This window comes from Canis lupus, chromosome 5, assembly GCF_048164855.1.
Source record: "Canis lupus baileyi chromosome 5, mCanLup2.hap1, whole genome shotgun sequence".
In the NCBI taxonomy this organism is placed as follows: Eukaryota; Metazoa; Chordata; class Mammalia; order Carnivora; family Canidae; genus Canis; species Canis lupus.
The window spans coordinates 5,577,293-5,600,302 of NC_132842.1; the positions used below are offsets into that span (position 1 = coordinate 5,577,293).

Here is a 23,010-nt window from a genome sequence, read left to right on the forward strand (position 1 = left end):
GGCCATTCCATTCCTAGTATCTATCCAAGAGAAATAAAAGCATATGTCCACCCAAAGACTTGTTACATGTCTATACACAGCAGCTTTATTTGTAATAGCCCCAAATTGGAAACAACTCAAATCCCCATCATAGGTGAATGGATAAACAAATTGTGTAATAATTGTTCTATGGAATACTACTCTGCAAAAAAAGGAATAAACTATATGTGTGCAGTTTGCTATATGTCAATTGTACCTCAGTAGAGTTATAAAAAAATCTTTTGCATCTTGGACTGTTATTTAATTCATGATTTCAAAAATGTAATTTAAAAACATATATTAAATTTTAGTTAGAATCTTATTCATTGAAAATAAGGGGAAATCTGAATTGTCTATGATATTAATGTTTATAACAAATATTGATGAATAAGGAAGGATCACTGCTTTAGATTTTCCAAAAATGAACATTTTATTGTTGGAAGCCTTGATCTAAAATATAAATGGGAAAGAGAGAGAGGGAACATAAAATTGTATGGGAAGAAATAAGGTATCAAATACCACAAACTTTTTAGAAGCTCTGTCTAATCCTACAGGTGACAACATGCTGTTGGATACTGCAGAGCCTTACAGGTACTTAAGGACAGTGTTGAGGTAATAGTAGGTGTGTTTCTATAGCAAGAGTGTTTTATACCAGGACTAAACACTGAAAAAAAGCATATGGCTTAAGGAACACTGGTGTTATATATTTTAAAAGTTTAGAACACAAAATTTGCTACAGGTCTTTTACTCCAAGTTCTTTTATCCTCCTTTTTGCCAGATCCATATGGCTTTTGGTAATAGAAGCCAAAACACATGAACTTCTCAGACTATCTAGCAAAACTCCATTTCAGGTAATTTTTGGGAGCAGCATGAGATAGAGTTTGGGCTTATTGGCCACTATATGTCTTGCCTCCCTGAACTGTCATTCCTTGTTTACATAAAATTTAAACTTGCCTTTGTTAGGATAAAATTTGAACTCCTAGGCATGATCGCTAAGACTTTATCAGATCTGGTGCCAACCCCACTTCTCCAACTTCTTCTAGCTCAAGCCATATTGTCTTCCTGTCTGTTCTTGAAAATTAAGATGCTCTTTGCTGCCTGGAATGCACGTCTCTGGTTGTTTGCTTGAATGACATCTTTTCATCCTTTCAATCTCAGGTTTATGATGACCTCTTGCTTGTGTTAAGTAAGTTCCCTGAAGACATGGAAAGTAGCTGAAGTAGGGGTTAAGGTGCAGGTTGGAGGTAGGAGACTGAGGAGACCCAGCAAGGCTCCATTTCTCCCAGCATATTTTCCTAAACTGGTGCCTTTTCTATGAATTGTGTGAAATATTGCATTTAAACACCACAATCAGACTGTACCTGTGATCAGACTGAAATAGAAGGAGGTCAGGGGATCCCTGGGTGGCACAGCGGTTTGGCGCCTGCCTTTGGCCCAGGGTGCGATCCTGGAGACCTGGGATCGAATCCCACATCGGGCTCCCGGTGCATGGAGCCTGCTTCTCCCTCTGCCTGTGTCTCTGCCTCTCTCTCTCTCTCTCTCTCTCTCTCTCTCTCTGTGACTATCATAAATAAATAAAAATTTAAAAAAAATTTTATAAAAAAAAATAGAAGGAGGTCAGAAGATGGTGTTTATTAAAAAATATTCTCACCCTACCCTTAACTGTAACATGAAGCCAATAGGAATGTTTTCTTGCCTGAATCACAGGGTTGGTGTTTAGATAACACATGCAAGATTGCTTCAAAAACTGTAGACAGGAATAGATGTTAGTAATTTCAGGCTAGTGTGTTCTTCACACTGTAGAGGTGCCTTCCCTTGTGAAGGTCTTTTGCCAAGGACAAAGCAGTCAGCTCAGTGTGCTCCAGAAGAAGCTCTTGGTAGGCATTTCATTGCCTGCTCTGGGACCCCAAGGGACTCTGCACTTCATTGCTGCTCCTGCAGCAATCCTCAGACATTAAGTTAATAATAATAATGTTTATTCCATTCTCTCAATGAACATAGCAAAGAGATATATTTTAAATGGGACTTTTCTCCTTCCCTCCTCCACTCTCTTTCTCCCTTACCTTTCCTCCCTCTCTATGTCCCTGCCATTTTCCCTCCCTTCTCATCTTTGTCAGTTGAAGAAGGAATCTGGGCAAAGTGAAAAACTCTATATGAAAAAATGAATTTCAGTAAAATACATGGCAGAGGCTGTTGGTATAATAAAATGACTAAGCAGAGTTGCTAAGACCCCCACCAAATCTATCTCCACTCCTTCTAGTTTGCTTTGCTTTATCCAGTTTTATATCCTATGATCTCAGGTAAAAGTATAAAACAATTCACTGCTGGGAATTTAATTTTCTAATTAGAACCACATCAAATATATCTCTCTGTTTTTTAATTGTAGCTCATTCTCAACAGGGGATAAAACCCATACGTATGTCTTTCTCTCCTGAATCAATCAGTGAGATCGTAATTGGTAAAATCACTGCTTCTGTCTACAGTTCTCTTAAATTTCAGTTTCCATCCTTTTCTTGACAGATTCTAAGTTATTTTTATTATTTTAAAAAGGAATCTTACTCAGTTTTTTTCCTTAGTGTATCTTTCATGATGATGTGATTCTCTTTCATTTGAATCTGGTGAAGCTAATCCCAGCAGATTCCCAAAGGCAGGGTCACACAGTCTGGGGCCCCTGGCCCTCATCCCCTTCAGTCTATGGATCCTCTTGTGGTTGAAAATTCTCTATCCTACTTTGCCATTCTAGGCACACAGGAGAAACACCTGGCTAATTTCCATATCATGCTGGATAAAGATTCTGCATCTGCTCCCAGTGTGTATGTGTGTGTGGGGGTGTTCTCTAACCAACATGCAATTCTAAGACATTAGATGGACATCCTATCGTTCAACTCAATTCTGATACCACAGATTAAGGATTAGTCCTACAAGCCTGCCCCTCCCCCGCAACTTCAGATGCCAGTGTCACCTGGGATCCTGGCTCACCAGCTACAGATTGGAGGTTCCCACAGCTCCCTCCTTCGGTTTGGCTAATTTGCTAGATTGGTTCACAGAACTCAGGGAACCAGTTTACTCCTTGGATTACTGGCTTATTATAAAAGGATATAACCTGGGAACAGCCAAATGGAAGAGATGTATATGACAAGGTATGGGGAAAAAGTCACAGTTACCATGCTCCCTCTGAGGGCACTGTTCCCCCCCCAAATCACCACAAGTTTCACCAACCAGGAAGCTCTTTGAACCATGTCCTTTGTTGTTGTTGTTCTTTTTAAGATTTTATTTATTCATGAGAGACACACAGAGAGAGGCAGAGACACAGGCAGAGGGAGAAGCAGCCTCCCTGCAAGGGGTCTAATGCAGTACTTGATCCCAGGACCCCAGGATCACAACTGGAGCCAAAGGCAGATGCTCAACCACTGAGCCACCCAGGTGCTCCCAGTCCTTTGTTTTTTTTAAAATGGAGGCTTCATTACATAGGCATGTTTGATTAAATCATGGGCCTTTGATGATTGATTCTAACTTCTACCCCCTCTTGCCTCCCCAGAAATCAGGTGGTGGGACTGAACATTCCACCCCTCTATCCATGGTTGGTTTCACTGGCAACCAGCTCCCAACTTTAGGTACTTTCCAAGTCACCTTGTTAACATAAACCCAGTTATGGTGAAAAGGAGCTTGCTATGAGCAACAAGACATCTATATCACCTTTATGGCTCTGAAGTGATTTCAGGAACTGAGGACAAAAGACCAAATATTACAGCAAAAGATGCTCCCATTGCTCTTGCTTCTGAGGAAATTCCAAGGCTTTTAGGAGCTCTGAGCCAGGAATCAGGACAAAGATAAAATATGTATTTTTACAAATCACAACAATACGCGATCTGAGATTTTCTCACAATCTCGGGGATTGTGAGAGGCATTTCTTAACCCATCTTCTTTGGCTTGCTAGGCAGTTGTCTCTACTCTCCCAATTGTGGGGGTTTGGGGGACACTGGCTCCTTCTAAAAGCAACCAGGATGGAATCAGGTTATAGATCCACCTGAATCAAAACTCTCATTTTTGCGGACTTGGCTGAAAGTTTGGTCAACCCATGCCAAGTGCCTTCTCTGTTCCTCCCAGACTCTATCCTGCCACCCAAGCTTTAACCAGAGGTTAGAAATGCAAGTAGGAAAAATGAATTCTGCTCAATTACATAAAATTTCAATTTTTTTCTTATATTTTGTGTTAGAGACCATCACTAAGATCCAATATTCACCACCTTCTTCTATAATACGGAGTTTTGGAAAATGTGTCCTATCTCCCCTGAATCTAGTTGAGGCCATGTCAATAAATTTTGGCTCATGAGAGATAAGTTGAAAGTATTACTTTAGACTTTTGGGAAGCCTCCTTCAAATGTGCCTTTCTTCATATCCTCCCTTCCTGCTACTTGGAATGGAAACCTTGGAGTGGCTCTCCTGGTCCATGAGGTAACCTTGAGTACAGAAGGCACACACTAAAGATGGCAAGACAGAAACATAGGAAGTACCTGAGGTTTGAAGGTTCTGTGGAACAGCTGTATTAGCCCTAGACTACCTACTTCTAGATTGTTGTTTTGTGAGGGAATAAGCTTTTGTGTAAGTCCCAATTTTAAAATCTCTATTATACCACCCAGGTGTCCCCTTATTTATTTATTCTTAAGAGAGGCAGAAACATAGGCAGAGGGAGAAGCAGGCTCCCTGTATGGAGCCTGATGCAGCACTTGATCCTGGGACCCCGGGACCACACCCCGAGCTGAAGGCAGATGCTCAACCACTGAGCCACCCAGGCGTCCAGTGAGTTCTGGTCTTAATGCTCACAAACTCATAACTACTGGGCGGTTTCCAGAACTGTGTGCCTTCATGTGCAGAGTTCTCAGCTTCTATTCGTAGCTGAATCTCAATACAAAATGCAATCTCATCTGTAAAACCTCTGGCTTCTCAGATGTGAGCATTCTGCTCATAAATCCCACAGATATAAACACTATCTTATTGTATTTTACTTCTTTATTTGCATGTCACACAGAATGTAATTTCCTTGACATCAGGCATATTGTCTGTTCTATGTCTAGATCTTCAGTTCTTAGAGTAGTCCTTGGTTCAATAAATACTTGTTGAATTGGGCAGCCTGGGTGGCTCAGTGGTTTAGCGCTGCCTTCAGCCCAGGGGGTGATCCTGGAGACCCGGGATCGAGTCCCACATTGGGCTCCCTGCATGGAGCCTGCTTCTCCCTCTGCCTGTGTCTCTGCCTCTCTCTCTCTGTGTGTCTCTCATGAATAAATAAATAAAATCTTAAATAAAAATACTTGTTGAATTGAATAAGTAAATTATTTATGTCTTACTTTGGTCAAAACAATTAGAGAACAATTCCAGACATGTTATAATGTTAATTAGGATCAGGATAGTAAATAAATTCTCTAAATTAATACAATATAGGCTTAAATGCCAGGACAGTGACCCAACATTGAAGAATGTCCATTTCTGTCTCATGTCAACATTGAGCCTGGTCTGGCGGCTCTGCTGTACAAGGCCATTAAAGATCCAAGATCCTTCTATTTTGTTGTTCTGCTGTGTAGATGTCCACAAGATGTTCACAAGAAATTTTCAGCAAAGGCATGTGTTGTTTTCCAAGGCTTTCTGGAGTCAGAATTTTGTTTCTTTTGAATGCACTCTTGTATGGGGACTGACCTCGAAGCAAGAAAAAGCAGCTCCTATTTATTCAAGTTAGTGGAGTCTTTGTATGGTGAAGTTCTGGGTTTCACTTATTTGACTTATTATTCGTTGCATTTGATGCAGGCAGGCCAGGTTTGAGGATCAAGAGAGGGTCCTGCAGGACCAGTCAAAGGGCTCCTTGGCTTTGCTCAGGGTAGAAATAAAATGTGAACCAGCAGGAAGTGAGAGCAGGGTTTACTGAAGATATAGAGAGTGCAGATATAAACAGAGTATCTGGGAGACATAAAGGAAAGGACAGAGTCTCATCTTTGCATGGGGCCTGGGGTTTTTACTGACAATTGTGATCTGGTGTATATGTTCTCTCAGGCACCCAGCACCCGGTCAGAACAGGAACACGGTCTAGGTGCCCATCATAAGTCACTTCCTCCCTGGTGCCAGGGGTGTCTTGGCATCGAGAGGTCTAGTACTGGATTACACACATGATGGCCTTACCCAGTCATTCTTGCCCCATCATTCCTTAGGTGTTATCTGTCATGCTGGAAGATTCCAAAGAAATCATCAACTCCTCGTCTTTTACAAGGAGGACATACATTAAGGCACGTGTTAGCCAGGGGTCAATGCCAGGATATCATCTGTGGCATTTATGTGAAGTGTCCTCAGAGCTGTAAATGGGGACTTTGCATAGGCTAGAAAAATGAAGAAATGATGGGCAGCAGTAAATCCACACAAAGCCAGGAGGTGTTCAATGCCTTGGATGCCCTGGTACACACACTGTGAGGCATTACAGTCTCTTATGCACTTTTCTAGTTTTGAATCCTATTTCTTTTTCCTGTGTATTAATCTTCTAATCTATTCTAGCTTACCTCTTTGAGCTATGTAGTCTACTGTTAAATGCAATTGATTTTGTTCATCATTTTGGTTCTATCATTTCCATTTAATTCTTTTTTAAAAATATTTTATTTATTCATATGAGAGAGGAGAGAGAGAGAGAGAAAGAGCATAAACAGGGAAAGGGGAAGGGGAAGAGGGAAAGAGAGAATATTAAGCAGACTCCGAGCTGAGCTCAATCCCAGGACATTGGGATCATGATCTGAGCTGAAGTTGGACACACTTTACTAACTGAGCCACTCAGGTGCCCCACCATTTAATTCTTTTTGAAACAGTTTCCAGTTTTCTACTGAGACTTTGCATTGTGTCATCTAACTTCTTGAGCATGTTAATCATAGCCAGTTTTTTTCTAGCTTTATGGAAATATAATTGACATACAACCTTGTGTAAGTTTGAATGTGTGCAATGTGATGATTTTATACATGTGTACATTGCATTTACCTCTCATAATTGCCACTTCCTGATTATGGTGAGAAAGTTAAAGCTCGGGATCCCTGGGTGGCGCAGCGGTTTAGCGCCTGCCTTTGGCCCAGGGCGCGATCCTGGAGACCCGGAATCGAATCCCACGTCGGGCTCCCGGTGCATGGAGCTTGCTTCTCCCTCTGCCTGTGTCTCTGCTTCTCTCTCTCTCTGTGACTATCATAAATAAATAAAAATTAAAAAAAAAGAAAGTTAAAGCTCTATTTTCTCAGAAGTTTTCAAGTATTCAATACAGTACTGTCAACTATGGTACCATGCTGTACATGGAATCCCAGAACTTACTCATCTTGGAACTGAAAATTTGTACTGTTTCACCCATCTCATTAGTCCCTGGCAACCACCATTCTATTCAGTTTATTAGGTTTTACAAGTGAGATCATGCAGTATTAATCTTTCTCTGTCTGATTTATTTTACTGAGCATATTGCCTTCAGGGTCTATTGATGATGTTGCAAATGGCAGGATTTCCTTCCTTGTCCTTGGTGACCAATACACTCCAGTGTGTGTGTGTGTGTGTGTGTGTGTGTGTGTGTGTGTGTGTGTTTTCTTTATGCATTCATCCATCAATGGACACTTAGGTTGTTTCGTAACCTGGCTATTGGGAATAATCCTGCAATAAACATGAGGGCTGTAGATATCTCTTTGAGATAGTGACTTCATTTCCTTCACATACATAACCAAAAGTATAATTTCTGGTCATACGGTAGTTTAATTTTTAATTTTTTGAGAAACCTCTATCCTGTTTTCCACAGTGTCTACACCAATTTATATTCCTACCAACAGTGCTCCAGGGTTCTCTTCTCTCCACATCTTCACCAGCTTTTGTTATCTCTTGATAATAGCCATTCTGATAGGTGTGAGATGATATCTTATTGCAGTTTTGATGTGCATTTCCCTGATGATTAGTGATGTTGGTCTTTTCATGTACTTGCTGGAGATTTCTATAGAAAAATGTCTATTTAAAAGTACTCTGCCCATTTTTAAATTGGATTGTTTGTTAGTGGCTATTGACTTGTGTAAGTTCCTTGTATATTTTGCATATTAACCCCCTATCAGACATGGTTTGCAAATATTTTCTTTCATTTCATAGGTTGCCTTTTCATTTTGTTGATTATTATTATTTTGCTATACAGAAGCTCTTTAGTTTGATGGAGTCCCACTTGTCGATTCTTGGTTTTGTTTTTGTGATTCTGATATCTCTGTCCAAAAATTTATTGCCAAGACCAATGTCAAGGAACTTTTTTCCTCTTTTCTTCTAGGACTTAAATTAAGTCCTTAATTCATTTCAAGTTAATTTTTGTTAGTGGTGTAAGATAGAGGTTCAATTTCATTCTTTTGCATGTCAATATCTAGTTTCCCCAATACTATTTATTTAAGAGACTATCCTTTCCCTGTTGAGAATTCTTTGCTCCATCATCAAATATTAGTTGACCATATATGCATGGGTTTATTTCTTGGCCTTCTATTCTGCTCCATTGATCTATGTGTCTGTATTTATGCTATTTTGGATACTAGTTTTTTATAATATGGTTTGAAATCAGTAAGTGTGATGACTCCCACTTTCTTCTTTCAATATTGCTTTGGCTACTTATGATCTTTCGTGGTTCCATGGGAATTTTAGTATTGTTTTTTTTCTATATCTGGAAAAATGCCATCAGAATTTTGATTGGAATTGCATTGAATCTGTAGATGGCCTTGGGTACTATGAACATATTACAATATTATTTCTTCTAATCCATGAGCATGGAGTATCTTTCCATTTATTTGTGTCTTTATCAATTTCTTTCCTCAATGTCTTAATTTTTGGTGTCTGGATCTTTAACTTCCTTGGTTAAATATTTTCCTAAATATTTCATTGTTTTTGATAATATTGTAAATGGGACTGTTTTCTTTATTTCTTTTTCAGATACTTCATCATTAGTGTATAGAAATACAACTGATTTTTTATATGTTGATTTCAGAACATTTTTGAAATCTTTGATTATATCTAATGATTTTTTGGTGGAGTTGTTAGGATTTTCAGTGTATAAGATCATGTCATCAGCAAACATAGGCAGTTTTACCTCTTTATTTTTTTAAAGATCTTATTTATTCATGAGAGATACAGAGAGAGAGGTAGAGACACAGGCAGAGGGAGAAGCAGGCTCCATGCAGGGAGCCTGATGTGAGACTTGATCCCGGATCCTGGGATCATGCCTTGAGCTGAAGGCAGATGTTCAACAGCTAAGCCACCCAGACGTCCCTTTCCTCTTCCTTTCTGACTTGGATGCCTTATCTTCTTTTTCTTGCCTAATTGCTCTAGCTGGGATTTTCCATATTAAAGTTGGATGGGAGTGGTGTGAGTGGGCACTTTTTTCTTGTTCCTGATATTAAAGGGAAAGCTTTCAACATTTCACCATTGAGTATAATGTTAGCTGTGTTTGATATATTTGGCCTTTCTATTGTTGAAATATGCTTCCTATATGCCTAATTGTTTGAGAATTTTTATCATGACAGAATGTTGAATTTTAATGATTTTTCTCCATCTATGAGATGATCATAGGATTTTTGTCTTTCATTCTATTAATGTGAGATATAAGTTATTAATTTACATATGTTAAATCATCCTTGCATCCCAGGAATAAATCTCACTTGCTTATGGTGTATGATCCTTTTAATGTGCTATTGAATTCATTTGCTAATATTTTGTTGAGGATTTTTGCACTTACGCTCATCAGGAATATTAACCTGTAAATTTTTTTTCCATAGTGTTCTTATCTGGCTTTTGTATGTATGTGATGTGGGCCTTGTAAAATGAGTTTGGGAATGTTGCCTCATTTTCAGTTTTTTGTAGAGTTTGAGAAGAATTGGCTTCAATTCTTCTTTAAATGTCTGGTACGATTTACTCATGAAGCCTTCTGGTCCTGGGCCTTTCTTGCTGGGAGATTTTTTTTATTACCAATTCAGTCTCCTTACTTGTTATTGGTCTGTCTGAATTTTCTATTTTTTCATGATTCAGTTTTGGTAGGTTGTCTCTCCAGGAATTTACCCATTTCTTCTAGGTTATCCAATTTTTTGGCATATAATTGTTCATTGTAGTCTCTTATGATCCTTTGTATTTCTGTGGTATCAGATGCAGTCTTTTTTTGCATTAATAATTTTAATTACTTGAGTCCTCTCTCTCTCTTTTTCTTTCTTTTTTGGTAAGTCTAGGTAAAAGTTTGTCAATTTTCTTTATCTTTTAAAAAAAGAATCTTAGTTTTGTTAATCTTTTTGTTTTCCTATTCTCTATTAAGATTGTTTCTGCTATGATCTTTGTTATATCCTTCCTTATGCTAACCTTGGATGTAGTTTTTCTTGTTCCTTGAGGTGTAGAGTTAGGTTATTTATTTGAGATATTTTTCTTTTTTTCTTAAGATTCTGTTTATTTATTTGAGGGAGAGAGCACAAGCAGGGGGAGCAGCAAAAATAGAAACATAACACACCAAAACCTATGAGATGCAGCAAAAGCAGTTCTAGGAGGGATGTTTAGAGCTGGTTTCTAGGTGGGGTGGAACTGAAGCGAGGCCTTTGTGTAGGACCCCAAAAGACCGGGGAAGCTGGTCACTCACCTCACTCTTCCTCTCCCTGTGAGGGGGAACTCTTTCTAATTGGGAAGTTCCCTCTCGATGCTCAGCAATGCTGGCTTGGGGAATGGGATGATATATGCAAAAAGAAGCTGTCTTCCTTCCCTTTTTGTGCAGTTCTTCTCAAGTTTTTGTTCCACTGGGTTACCAAAGTTTCTTATGTGGACTCCCAAACACTCCCAGAGCTGTTTCTGTTCATGGATAGTTGTATAACTGTTGATCTTTGTTGGGGGACAGAGGCTAGGCTACTCTGCCATCTTGGTTCCATTTTGGTTCCATCACTCTCCCTGATAGGCATTGAAATATATGTAATACACACACATAACAAAAACAAAGCCAGACACTTTTCTCATACTACATACAGATGTAGGAAAGATTTAATATTAAAAGACAATTAACAATTAGATACAATTTTGGAGAGCAAATTTTGAAATATGGAAATCCTACAGACAGACCAAGAAACCCAGTAATCAGAAAACCAGGTATGTCTTTATATATATATATATATATATATATATATATATATATATATATATATTTTTTTTTTTTTTTAAGGTTCATGGCAAGAAAGCTTTACACTAAATAAAAAGGGAGACTGGAAAATATATTTTCAATAGATGTTACAGGCAAAACTATTAATATCCATAATAATAATTTCTCTGGATTAATAAGACATAGAAAACACACAAGGAAAGAAAGGGCAGAGGTGAGTCATGAAAAATAAAATGTAATAATCAATAAATACATGAAAAGATTCTCAAACTTGCTAGAAGTCAAATCAGTGAAAGTTAAGGCATTTATATTTTTAAATCATATAACTGGAAGAAAAAAGAAATAGAAATGAAGGAGAGAGATCACATCATGGGCTGTCAAAGGTACAGGAAAGTAGGTGTTCTCTTACTTTGCTTCTGGCAGTAGTGAATTGCTGTACCTTTTCTGAATGTAATCTGACTATATTTATTAAAGTCTTAAAAAATCCATTCTCTGGCATGGGAATTTCCATTTTGAAATCTATCCTATGAAGATAATGGTATATAAAGCCTATATTCCTAAATATTTATTATAGCATTGTTTGTAGTGGCAAGAAAACTGAAAATGATTTGGTTGTTTGTGAATTAGTGAATGGCTAATTTAGAATAATGTTAAAAAGCCCAAATTACATTCATTCTTAGAAAGACACTCATACAGAACAATGTCATGTGACCTTGTTTCTGCAGCAAAAACTGCCCCAGGGGAGGAAGTGCCCTGACTTTGATTTCAATATTTTACAATATCTTTGAAACCTTCTTTATCTTTGAAATCTCTCAACATGAAAAGGTTTAGGTATTTGCATTTATCATCTATTCTGCTGTGCTTGGGTATGGATTTTGGCAATTCTTTTTGATACAGTGAGCTTTGCTTAGATATGCAGTTAAATAATTGTTTCTCCTATTAAAATGAATATAGGGTGATGGACACTGAGGGGGGCACTTGACGGGATGAGCACTGGGTGTTATTCTGTATGTTGGCAAATTGAACACCAATAAAAAATAAACTTATTATTAAAAAAAGAATATATATTTCTTTAATTTTTATAAATTGATAAACATATAAAATATAAAAAAGAAAAAATCTTAAAGGACAATTTATTTTCTAAGTATAGGAAGAAGGGGCTTGAAATATCAGGAAGAGTGTCAAGACTACAAAAGGGTGAGAGCAATTTGACAAGAAACCAGGAAGAATTGTGAGGCAGCATTGAGCACCCATTTGAGTTTGGGGACCATGATTCATGGGGCTACTAGTATGCTCTAATGTGTGACTTTCTCTGGTAGTGCTTCACAGAGCTATGGAGAAGGAAGCATCTTGCAAACCCTAACTGGGCCTGTGAAAAGATACCAGATCGAGGTAGTTAAAGTTTTCTGCAGCATCTTGCTAAGATGAAGGATCATTAAGTATAAGCTAATTGAGTATAGAAATGAAGGAAAGGGAGGCCAGTGGCTTGGAGAAACCAGAGTAGTCAATAGGTTGGTCCTGTGAAGTTGAAGAATAGTTGAGTAGGAAAACTTGAACACGGTTAAGGCAATATTAAAAATATTTCACAACTGTAAAACATGGGTATTGACCAATCAGATGGATATCCAGTCAACTGACACAATAACCATTTGTGGGTGGAGCCTGATATCACTTGGATGTGGGACTGAGCAGTAGAGGAGTTGAGATGAACATTATGGGGGCTAAAGATATCTGGGAACTGAGGGATAAGCATTTTGTCTGAATTGTCCTTGTGGACACTAATGTCATATCATATGATGACAGGAAATGAGGTCTACCTCTTTCTAAAGAGATTGTGAGCCTCTTTAGTGTCAATTCTTCACTGAGTGACTGGTTTTGGTGGGAGGATTGGTTGGTGATGACCATGACAAGAAGGGGTAAGGGTGGTAAAGCCTAATGGCATGAGAGCCTAAAGAGCAGAGGTTTTATAAGAGTGTGAAGGAGAAATGGGGAGCATGGGGGACACCAACACTGAGAACCTCCCAAAACTGGGGGCCTGTGGGAGTAGCCACAGTTGGGGCATGCTGCAGTATGAACAGGTTTTAGATAAGGCTAGAAAGTGAGTGCTTTCAAGGAATTTATACTCTAGTAAGGGAGATGGGTGAAAAAGTCAATGAAAATAGTGATTTGATAAAGCTTAAGGTGCTATGATAAGCATAAAAGAGGAACTATTTTTTTTAAAGATTTTATTTACTTATTCATGAGAGACAGACAGAGAGAGAGAGGCAGAGACACAGGCAGAGGGAGAAGCAGGCTCCAAGCAGGAAGCTCAACGTGGGACTTGATCCCGGGTCTCCAGGATCATACCCTGGGCTGAAGGCAGCGCTAAACTGCTGAGTCACCCGAGCTGCCCAAAAGAGGAACTATTAACATAATTTTGGAGGTTTCTGGATAAATGAGATCTCAATGAATGACAATAATAAAATATTATTATAAAATATAGCAAAAAGAAAGTAACAACACAGTTTCACATTTATTGAGGGCTTACCACCCACTGGGCACTTTATATGTTTTTTCCTTAATTTCTACAACAACCCCATTAGGTAATACAATTATCCTTCCTCAATTTATAGGCAAGTACACAGAGAAATCAACTAACTTCTGCAACAGTATGGCCAGTGTGGAAGTCACTGTGATACACTTCCCAAATCCCCAATAGCTGGGAGTGCCGCCAGCTAACAGTCCTCAGTGGTCAGCCCTTTCTGGAAATTGCCCTCATCTAGAGAGAGGTGTCTTGCCCAAGGTCACCTCCCTCTTCAGGGGACAGCCTACACACATGAATGGCTGATGTGGACAGATGAAGGCCTGGCTCTTTTGCTGCATTTCCTTCCAACTGTACCTAGGAAATGCACTAGGACAATTCTGAAGGGCCATCCTAGTTTCAGAAAGTTTGCTTGAGACCTTTGTTGAGACTACATAGGAGACTGGTTTCTTCCCCTGTCCAGTGCTGCTTTGTTCCTTCCCTTTCAGGTATTTACCTATAGATCACCCTCCAATAAATCCCCTGATCTACAACAATTGATGCCAGGAAAGGTTTGAGAAAGTAGAGGTTAAAAAGACAATGTAGAGTTGGATCACCTGCCAGCTGTTTTGAAATGAGGATCCCATCACTAGAGATAAGGGTGAACAGGCAGTTCCTAGCTTAAGGTAGCAAAGCAATTGTGAAAAACATCCCCGGGTGCCTGCATGGCACAGTTAAGCATTAGATTCTTGGTTTTGGCTCATCAGGTGGTGATCTTAGGGTGGTAGATCCAGACCCATGTTGGGCTCCATGTACAGTATAGAGTATGCTTAAGACCGTCTCTCCCTCTCCCTCTGCCCCTCCCCACTGTGTATGCCCTCTCCCTGTCTCTCCCTCTCTCATAAATAAATAAATAAATAAATAAATAAATAAATAAATAAATAAATCTTAAAAAAAAAAACAAGGGGCACCTGCATCAGGGTGGCTCAGTTGGTTGAGTGTCTGCCTTCAGCTCAGATCATGATCCCAGGATCCTGGGATCAAGTCCCACATTAGGCTCTCTCCTCAGCAGGGAGCCTGCTTCTCCCTCTCCCTCTACTTGCTGCTCCCCTGCTTGTTCTCTCTCTCTCTCTGTCATATAAATAAATAAAATCTTTAAAAACCCCACATCCAGTCTTAGTGAACTGAGGTAGCATAGAGTTGGAAGGAAATGTACTTATGGAGGGAATGTTAAGTCCATGAGACATAGGGAGAGGCTATCTATAAAGGTGTTGGAATTGAGTGGCTGTTACTAACTGCAGTTGATGCTTTGAAAAGACTTTGACTGACATGAGACATGAATCAAGCATACTGTCCTTGGTAGTGCTTCTCATTCATATAGAGTGAATACTCAATTTGGCAGGAGATGAAGATGCTGCTGCTTGCTTTGGGATTTCCAAGATGTGGTGAGGGGTGTATAGACATATAGGGTTTGGAGATCAACTGAAATATGAGCTCTGGAGTTACAGGTCTGGGAGTTGCCAACATATATATGGTAATTGAAAAACGATAGCCAGGGATAAAATTTAGGGGATTGTGTAGGGAAGATGAGGGATGGGCTTGTCAAAGGCAATGTATGACTCATGGTGTAGCACTGGGGACCAAAGTTGGGACTCTGAGGACACAGAATACTAAGAATGGGTAGAAGATGATGAGCTCATGAAAAGATTTTCCTTCAACCAGAGAAGTCAGAGAAAAATCAGGAAAAAGTGATGTCCATGAAGGTGGTGTGGTGCAGCAGAATGCAGAGGCTTTAGCTAGAAGTGGGTATGGGATTAAGGGAGCGTCCCTTTATTGGTTGTTGTTAAACATGAGAGAGAGCAGAGAACCTTTGTAGGAAGGAATAAGGAGGCGGAGGGGATGGTACCAGGAAGCAGGGAGGTCCTCAGGAGGCAGAAGGGGATGGGTTCCAGAGTAGAGGGGATGAGTTAGCCTTGCCAAACAGGAAGAAGGCAGAGTGGAGCCCAGTTGCAGATAAATTGATAGTGGCAGAATGCTGATGGAGTTGGGACCTGATGACTTTTAGTTTCTTCTCTGTGAAGCAGGAGGCAAAAACAATGGCTAAGGACAAGTGGGCCTGAGAGGTCAGAGGTTCCAGAAAATTGCTGTGAGGTGCCGAGTGGAGACTGATGAGGGCAACATAAGGGGATGGCTGGGGAGCAGGGAGCACCCAGTTGACTTTGGGGTGTGAATTATGAATAGCCCCATCTGAGTGGTTAAGTGCTCAGCAGCTGGGGATTGAGCCATGAGTTGACTGAGAGATTTAAGAATCTCAGGAAGGGGGACGCAGGCGTGGGTGGCTCAGCCATTGAGCATCTCAGTGTGTGATTCTGGGGTCCTGGGATCAAGTCCCACATCCGGCTCCCTTCATGGAGCCTGCTTCTTCCTCTGCCTGTTGTCTCTGCTTCTCTCTGTGTGTCTCTCATGAATAAATAAATAAAATCTAAAAAAAAAATCTCAGAAAGGGAGATGCTGAAGTGATGCCAAATGGGGTCTACAGAAAAAAGAGGAGGGGGATGATAGATTGAGAGAAAGTTGAGATAACATCACCATTGGGGTATTGGTACATCCAATATTTTTTCATCCTTTCTCCAAGGGACAGAAAACCCTATTTATCACATACCAGTTCTTAGAAATCTGTCCTCAGGGAATAAAGCAAATGTAGCATAAGCTGGCTATTTATTTATAACCCTAATAAACCAGTAAAAAATTAGGCAATATAAGAGGCAAAATGATGTAATAGAAAAAACTCAGACTTGATCTTGACAGAGCCTAGTTAGATTTAGACAGACTAGGGTTTGAATTCCAGAGCTTCCAAGATGCCTGACCTTGGGCAAGGCAAGGTCATCTCAGTTCATCTTTTATAAAGTAGGGATAATAGTACCTGTCTGAAGAGCACTTAAAGTAACACAATTCAATTCTTACATATTCCCAGCACATCTTGTTGCTTTAAAAATATTACTCAATTCTTTATTCTTTATTCCTTATATAAGTTCAATAGAGATATAAAGGACCAAGGAGCCTCTTATAATTTTTTTAAATTTGTATTTATTTATGGTAGTCACAGAGAGAGAGAGAGAGAGGCAGAGACACAGGCAGAGGGAGAAGCAGGCTCCATGCACCGGGAGCCCGACGTGGGATTCGATTCCGGGTCTCCAGGATTGCGCCCTGGGCCAAAGGCAGGCGCTAAACTGCTGCGCCACCCAGGGATCCCCAAGGAGCCTCTTTAAAACTTTGCTGATCCTCGTTTTCTCTGCTGTTGTCATTGTTTTTTATCTTCCCCTTTCCTTGTTTTAATGCTGTCAACATCCCTTTGTATATAGCCCTCCTGCTCAGGCACGTACATGTTTATATAATTCAACTTATAAACCCCAAGTCCTAGAATGTCTCTATTCACTAAGAAGATCCCTACAAGGTAAATATGAGCTAAGTATACCCTAAAACAAAAGTTGTGGTTTCAGTCCACTGGGTCAAAGTAAATTGTGATGATTTGGGACCGGGTGACAGAACTCAGACTCCTGTTAGCCTTCTTTTTATTTTTTTTTTATTTTATTTTTTTTTATTTTAATTTTTATTTATTTATGATAGTCACAGAGAGAGAGAGAGAGACAGAGACACAGGCAGAGGGAGAAGCAGGCTCCATGCACTGGGAGCCTGACGTGGGATTCGATCCCGGGTCTCCAGGATCGCGCCCTGGGCCAAAGGCAGGCGCTAAACCACTGCGCCACCCAGGGATCCCAGCCTTCTTTTTATTGTGTGATGTGAGCTTGGTCAGAACAAGGTACACTTCTTTGCCTGGGGTTAAATCTAGCATATTTTCTGAGTCTTGTTCCTTCATTCAGGTTGAACCCAATTCAGATGTCTCAGTTACCTCTGGAGTCATCTCAGTGACAAAAGTAATCAGGAGAATTTAGGAATATTACTCAGGAATTAAATCTAAATCATCAAGTGGAGAGTACCGACCAAGGTGTCAAGATATTTAGCTCTGCTCAGAATCCAGTGGGCTAGTCACTTCTTCCCTGGGGCCTACTTTTCTCATCTGTAAATGAGAATTGACCTTGGGGTGGGGAGGGCGACCCATAAGGACTCTGATGCTACTTGATTCTGTACGTCTGTAGTAGAGAGCATGGCTAAACTCCGTCACATTTAACACGGAACCTCAGAGAGGGTCAAATTCCCTAGTATTTCAAACCACCAAAGCCACCGAAAGTAATCTTGGCAGTCTCTGGGCACTTTTGTCGTTGTTGTTGCCAAATCATTAGGAAGGGACTGCACCTGTTCTAGGTAGTCATTGCAGAGATCTAAAGGAATGCTTCATCTTTAGGTCCCTGGGAGTCTTACTAAGGAAGGGACATTGGATATTGTAGGTAATTAATTAGATTGACTATTTGGTGTCATGTAAAGCTAAAATAATTAGGAAAGTATTCTTGGCAAGAACATTACACATACACATATACACACACAGAGAGAGAAAACTATTGATGCTAAAGTGGTTTGTAGAAAATTTATGGACAGAACTTCTCAAGTAGCCTTTTCTATTAAAAAAAAAATCAATGTCTGGGATGAGACTTTTATCAGGAAAATACCTAGCAAGATCTCATATTACTTTTACTCCCTCCCCTAACAGGCCTATTCCAAACTACAAACATTAGTTTAGTTGTGAGCCCACTTAGTTACCGATTATTCAGTAGTGTTGGTTAATAGGTAGAGTTAAGTGTTACTCTACATTTTCAGGCGTTAGATAAAAATCTTTCACTCTCTTTTCTGAAATTGTGTGATTTCATTTGGCCAGAATTGTCTGAAATGTTAGCAGTCAAATTTCCAGCTATTGCGTGGTTACACAAATTTTGTGACTAAGTAGAAAAATGGAGAGGAGGGAATGTTAGTATATTATGGTCATCCTATTAAATTAGTATTCCTAATTGATCTTCCAAATTCCCTTCTAAGTTGTTTGTTTTTAGCATCCACTAGTGGTTTGTGTTTTCCTTTTCTTATTCCATAAACAAGTCATTAATCTATGAAATAAGAAAAGAACAGAACCTATGCCTCATCAAATTGGTCACCCTCTGATGAAAAGCCTAAGTGAAAACATACATGCATACACACAAATGCACATGCACCTGATATTCACCGGTACATAAATAAACACATAAAAACCTATGATCCCATTATCCATCTTCTCCAAAGGCAGGGATGAATTGCAGAGTTAGCATTTTCTGTTTACTGATAAATTCTGTGGATAGCTTTGGGTAACCACAGGCTAAGTGGTATTGTGCTTTGAGCTGTGGTTGTATGTGGAATTTAAAACCACATAGTTTTTATATTAAGAACTAGTACTTTTGGTTTTCAGAAGCACCTATTAAATTTTGATACTCTAAAGCCTTAAGTAATGTAAGGTTTTTGTATATGCAAAAAAACCCCGAAGAGCCTAAAGCTTCATGTTGGGGTATAGATAGAATGTTCAGGACACTTATGATTTAAGTTTAAAGTTGCCAAAATAAGAAGTCATATTATTAACATTGTTGTTTTAAACTCAAAACATTGCCTGAAATGAAAAATGGCGAGCCGTTATGTATGACATTATTGTTCTAACTGCAGGAGAAAATGGAATCCCATCTGAGGATGCACTGGTCCTGCAACTGGTCTCTGCAAAGGGACAAGAGAAATTGGTAGAGATGCTAAAGAGCCAGCACACGATTTGCAGGAGAAACTTACAAAACAACAATAAATATCGATTATCCAGTGAGGAGCTATTCTACACCAGTGGAAGAAAATGCAAGAGCAAATGAATCTGATGTAAGTTCAGTATGGCACCTGAAGCCGATGTGTTTCCATAGCTTGTAGGACAGCCAGCATTATTTTGAAACTCATCTTCAGGGACTATAGAACCATGTCAGAAGTCATCTCCAGAAGTCATACCTTCTGCAGAAAGTTGAAGCAGGTATGAAAGTGATTAATGTTGGAGGAAAGCTCTCTAGACTGTGGCCTTTGTGAAAGGGATGAATTTTGCAATTTTTAAGAGATCATCACAGTGTGGAAAATAAACTTTTGCCCTGCTGGGTTTTCCCCAATTTTCTGAATGTTCCACAAACATGGATCAGATTTGTCAGGTGAAATATTATAGTTTTATCTATTATTATTAGGGATTTAAAAATACCACTGTAAGGCAATGGTCTACTTTCTCTAAAGTTATTGAAGTAATTATGATCTTTACATTTAGTTTTACTTGGTTAAATGTAAATACAGTAATGTAAAATATTTCAAATTAATTTTTAAGTGGTACATAATAAGCAATCTGAAAAGCTTTATTTGCCAAAAATGTACTGGTAAAAAGAATGTAACCTAAGTAACCTCTTATGTGATGATGGAAAAGATGCTAGGATTTGAAGCTGATGGCCAATAAAGAATTCTTGAGATGTCTTTGGTGCAAAAAGATGGTTTTATTAAGGCACGGAAATGGGACCCATGGGCAGAAAGAGTTGCACTGGGGTCATGAGGAGTGGCCCATTACATACTTTCAAGTTGGGAGGGAGTTAGGGATAGCCTAAGGCTCTAAGGAATTTGGAAGCAAGGTTTCCAGGACCTCAAAGGGGCTACCTAATGTTGGGAAAAAGATGTTTATTACCGGCTAATAAAGCTTTAGGCATAAGACCCTTCAGATGTATATGGACGGGCCATATGCTTGGGGGATGGTTGCCAACATGTATCTTAGGGGGTAGAGATAAAGGAAATTTCCAAGGGAATTTTTGTATGTTAAAGTAGACTTAGAGAATTCTGGGGATCAGGCTAAGATTGCCTTTTGCCCTTAGCAATGTATTAACATCGAGGCAGTTGAGTCCCTAGAGGAATGTCATTCTGCCTGCTTCAAAGACTTGTCAATGGACTGTGGGTAGTAAGGAAATTTAATAATTTTTCTCCTGCCTTTGTTTCCCAGATCATTATGCACATATTTGCAAACAGGATATATCTAAATTTGGTTGATATTTCTAGCTCAAACTTCTTTGTCTTTCCATAATTTAGTGAGAAAGGAACATATTTTCCTCAAATAAGGTGGCCAAATCAACGTTTTAGTATTCTTATACCATCTCTATTTTTGTGACTCACAATGCGATTATCATGCTTTTCAGGATAGAGAAGAATGCACCGAATCTTCAAATATATGTGGTGAAAGGACAAAATGTCTGAATACCCTAGATAATCTATTTACAAAGCATCTAGTTTTCATAACAATGAAAGGGTAATAATAAGAAAATAAGAAAAGGTAAAAATAAGAAAGGGTAATAATAGTCCCCGATTTGATCATTTGGGGCTTTTCAAACACATACATGCTCTTACAAACTTAAACACACAGGCCATGAATCCTTGCTCAACTGCATATAGATTTGTAAGTTTCTGGACTTACTGGGGGAAATTCTAGTTCTAAGTTGTCTTCTTTTTACTTCTTAGCCATTTTTTAAAAAAAATTCTTCACCCACTGCCTGTGAATTCTCAGGAAACTCAATGATATTTTATTCTTTAGCAAGGAAATATGTAATTTAAAATGTAAGTTAGATGTTAACAACTAAACAATGTATTTGAAAGCCAAAAAGACTTGAGTTAGGTTGTTTGAATTTCCCGGATGCTTCCTTGAATTTAGGTAACTGATCTAGCTCAAAAAAAGTTAGAACTAGTTCTCTGATGAAGGAGGGACTCCTTCACGGCTGATGGAGGAATTCATTATCAGGGTTAGATTATGTTTTATTTTCTATCTGAGCAGAATCCAGTGTCAATGATAGAAAAGAAAAATGGAAGAGTGTGGTCTCAGAGCACCTTCCTTTGTGGGATGAGCTCGCTGAGCAGATGGAAGAGAGCAACGGATCTCCTACTTTCCCCTCTTATTCAGGGCTGTGAGCAAAGGACTACTTTTTGTCATTCCTTCCCATCATTAGTTACCAGGAAGAAGGGGGGATAAATCTGAGTGAAAAACTGCTTATGTGAAGGAGGAGTATATTTTGATTATAGATGAAGGCTGATAGAGGACTTGATTACCATCTTTAAGTTTATGAGCATTTTTAAAGAAATGTGTATTAGAAAAGTTGTTGATTAAAGATAGAAGCCTGAACATATGAATGTAGACTAATTGGTGACTTGAGGTTTCTGCAGTATTTTTCTCATTTATCAGCAAAGGACCTGGATGTTACCTGATTGTACCTTTTTGGGAGTGGATGGCTATTTTCATTTAAGCCTTTTGCCTGATGAAGTTAGGTTGTCCAGTGGACTGTGTCTGCAGTTTTTGAAGTTGTGCCTGAAACTGGAAGTATATTTAGTTTGAATTATGATAGATTTAAGAGAGTTCATGGAAATTTATGGTATGGTTAGCTCACAAACAAATTTTTTCCACAAAAAAAAAAAAATGGGTGTTTGTGATTCAAAAATTTTGTAGTTTCTGATTTTGCTTTTGTGTTTTGTTTGTTTCCCCTCCTCCTGAGCTAGTTATCTTTTGATATTAATAGCTTTAGAATCTTGGGGTTAAAAAAATAACAACAACAAAGGAATGAAAAAGAGTGAAACTAGCTTCTGGGACTTCTAGAGCACCAATCCCAGAAAGGTGGAAAAGAAAGAAAGGGACACAAAGTGTATTCAAAGAAATAATGACTAAAAAATTCTCTAAACTGGGATAAAAAAACAGCTATCAGATGCAGGAACACACAGAGTACTAAATAAGATGAATCTATGGATACCCATACTGCCATATACCATGGAAAAGAGTATGAAGTTCCTCGAATTATTAAAAATAGAATTATCATACAATCCAGCAATTCCACTTCTGAATGTATATCCAAGGCAACCAAAATCACTATCTTAAACAGATTATCTTCACTCCCATGTTCACTGCAGCATTATTCACAAAAGCCAAGATATGGAAACAACTTAAGAGCCCATTGACAGATGAATGGATAAAGGATATATATGATATATATATATATCATATGTATATATATGACAGTACAGGTGACCTTGGTCTATGTGATGCTAAGTAAAATAAGCCACATACAGAAAGACAAATAACACTACATGTTATCACTTATATTTGGAATTTAAAGAAAAGTCTGTCTCATGTAAACAGAGACTAGATGAGTAATTGTCAGAAGCTAGGTGAGAGGGTAAGAGAAATAGGAGAGGTTGATATAGGGGTACACAATTTCAAATAAAAGATGGATAAGATATGAGACTCACTTCAGACCTAAAGCACATACAGATTGAAAGTGAAGGGATGGAAAAAAATATTTCATGCAAATGGAAATGAAAAAAAAAAAACCCAAGGTAGCAATACT

General features: G+C 38.9%; 1 long non-coding RNA gene across 1 annotated transcript in view; it reads left to right on the forward strand.

The window, feature by feature from the left end:
- The window catches only part of LOC140633172 (uncharacterized), a 43,071-nt gene that overhangs the window by 14,363 nt on the left and 5,698 nt on the right, over positions 1–23,010 (forward strand). Inside the window, exon 2 of the long non-coding RNA XR_012030788.1 lies at positions 19,295–19,492. This is a non-coding gene — a long non-coding RNA (uncharacterized lncRNA). The remainder of the gene's footprint in view (positions 1–19,294; positions 19,493–23,010) is intronic.